At 33.2% G+C, this 2,583-nt stretch overlaps 1 long non-coding RNA gene across 1 annotated transcript; it reads right to left on the bottom strand.

The window, feature by feature from the left end:
- Positions 1-1,896: 1,896 nt before the first annotated feature.
- Positions 1,897-2,326, bottom strand: LOC146954606 (uncharacterized). Its single transcript, XR_015014183.1, has 2 exons — positions 2,195-2,326; positions 1,897-2,092 (listed from the first exon to the last, which is right to left on the bottom strand). It is a non-coding gene; the product is annotated as an uncharacterized LOC146954606 (long non-coding RNA).
- Between the last annotated feature and the right edge of the window lie 257 nt (positions 2,327-2,583).

Here is a 2,583-nt window from a genome sequence, read left to right as displayed (position 1 = left end):
TTTGGTTGACCACCTACCTATTTGTATGAATGGGTAGACGGTGTGCATGATTGATTTTCTTAGTGCTTGTGTGTTACTTGAGGTTTAGATTTGGAGCTACCTCTTACCTTCCGCTTGGAGTCTTAGATAGGGCTCTGATTAGGGTGTCAGGACTTTTACATTTATGTACCTTGTCTGTTTATGTCGAAATTTGAAATATTTTGGTGATGTATTATGAGACCTATGACATGGTGTTGAGGTTTAATTATTCATGTACTTGAGGATTATTATATGTTGTTGAAATTATTTATGTATGATGATTTTTCCACTGCGAGCTTTTGAAAACATATTTATGCATGATTTGAGAAAGTGAAGATGTAGCCTCTAAAATCTTTCGAATAATTGATTTATTCACATGATTTACTGCATTCGGGGTTTAAGGTGTTACACTTGAGCCTATTGTTCTGTTATTGGAGTAAACTCGCCAAATTCCTCAGGAGTTTGCTCGCCTCTAGAGGAAGAGGATTCGTGCATGGAGGAGGTGGAGGAGGAAGTATTGTTTCTTCTATCGCTGTGTAAGTATAAGTGTTGATCGTTGCATCGAGGACAACGACGTTCTCGTTTCGTTCTTGATTCACCGGTTCAAGAACTGGTATCGCTTGATCTTGGAGGATTTGGATCCCAGGACGTGATTCCTGTACAGCGGAGGTTCTCCTACGAGTTCTGGCCATTTCTTCCGAGGATGGAGTAGTGACTGTCAACCGTTGCAGTGGAGGAACGTGTTACTGAAAACGGTTACGACGGAGGAGCGCGTGGCAGGAAAACGATTACGATAGAGGATCGTTAGACTGTGGCGGTTAGCAAACGATCCTATCCTTCTAGCGCCAAATCATTAGTCCGGTGAGGAACTGATGGAGGCAGCGGTCGTGGAAAGGGCATTGTTTTCAGAAGTTGATTAAAAAAAAATACATGGTCTCTATTAAAAACCAAGGTGTAACATAAATTGAATTGTTATGTTGAAGACGACACAGAAAAATAAACAATTAATTGTATAGACGTTTTATTTATCATATCTTTTAAAAGAGAACAAACCATATATTTATATTTAGAAATTTAAATGTAATAAAAATATTAAGTTAAGTGTGAGAAAAATTACAAAAGTATGAAAATTATGATATAATGTATAAAATAAAAGGCTTAGATAAAGTATTAAAAATTAAATTTTCAACTTAAATGTTAAAGTTAATTTTAGAGGAAATATTATAATATTATTATGTAAATATATAATAGGCTAAAGTGCAACTTTGGCCCCTTATCTTTCAAAAAGTTGCGATTTTGGCCCCCTAACTTTGAAAACTACAATTTTGGCCCCCTAACTTTGAAAACTGCTGAGAAGGCGACACGTGTCCAAAAAAAGGGGCCATTTTGAAAAGATAAGGGGCCATAATCGCAACATTTTGAAAAGATAAGGGGTCAATAGACATATTTCCCTTAAGTTAGGGGGTTAAAAGAGCATATTTCCCTAAACATGGGGGGCCAAAATTGTAGTTTTCATACTTAGGGGGCTAAAATCGCAACTTTTTGAAAGATAGGGGGCCAAAGTTGCACTTTAGCCTATATAATATTTAAATATAAAAATTAAATGCTTAGATTGAATGTCCTTGTGAGCTTAGCTCAGTTGGTAGGGACAATGCATAAAATATGCAAGGTCCGACCACCACTGAAAAAAAAGATGCCTAGATTGAATGTGGTGAAAAAATTTCAAAAACCAAGAGAGAATAAGACAATCAAATATTTTTATTTTCTGCCTTTTTTTTACCATCATCTTAGAGTACAAAGTCATAACTACAAATTCTTCAAATTTGAAAAAAAAAACAAAAAATTTAAACTATTGGGGGTGCTAACCCAATAACAAAATGTAAACTTGTAGAATATTTTTGAAGGTGTTTGTGTACTCTTTTAGGTATGGTAAAAATACATAATCATGTCAGCACATAATCTTCTTGGGTGTACACTAGTCTGCATTTACATATTTTGCCCACACACTTTGGTGTTTGAGGATCATGACACCTTTTTTGTACACAATCTTCATCGTCAAAGCATGTGATAAATGCTGTTGTAATGAAGAAAACGAATAAGATAATGTAACAAAAATACGATAAAATATCGTGTATGAAGTAAAAAAATGAAATTTGAAAATGATAAAACTGCTTACCTTCAATATTGGTTGCAACAAGAAATAGAGAAACAAAGATAATCATAACATAAACATAATTGACAATGTCAGCCATATTCACCCCCTTTATTCATATAAGAAATAGATTTATCACTAAATGATTTATAAAACACATGCTCTTCATACCTTAATTAAGTATATTTTAGACTCCCTAAAAAAAAGTATATTTTAGACCTTATGGAGATTTAAAAGTCATCCTAATATTATAATATTTAAAAAATGTCTCTTAAGTATATTATTGTTTTATTTTTTGTAAGTTATCACACTTAGTAAAAGGGTCAGATAAAAACTGACCAACCATAAGAAATCGTTTATTTTTTTTTTTTACTAAATTTTATAACTTTTTTTTTATAGGAAAGGGAAAAATC

Source organism: Medicago sativa, chromosome 1, assembly GCF_051527215.1.
Source record: "Medicago sativa cultivar Bolivia chromosome 1, Bolivia_mono, whole genome shotgun sequence".
Classification (NCBI taxonomy): Eukaryota; Viridiplantae; Streptophyta; class Magnoliopsida; order Fabales; family Fabaceae; genus Medicago; species Medicago sativa.
This window is presented reverse-complemented; position numbering and strand designations above follow the sequence as displayed.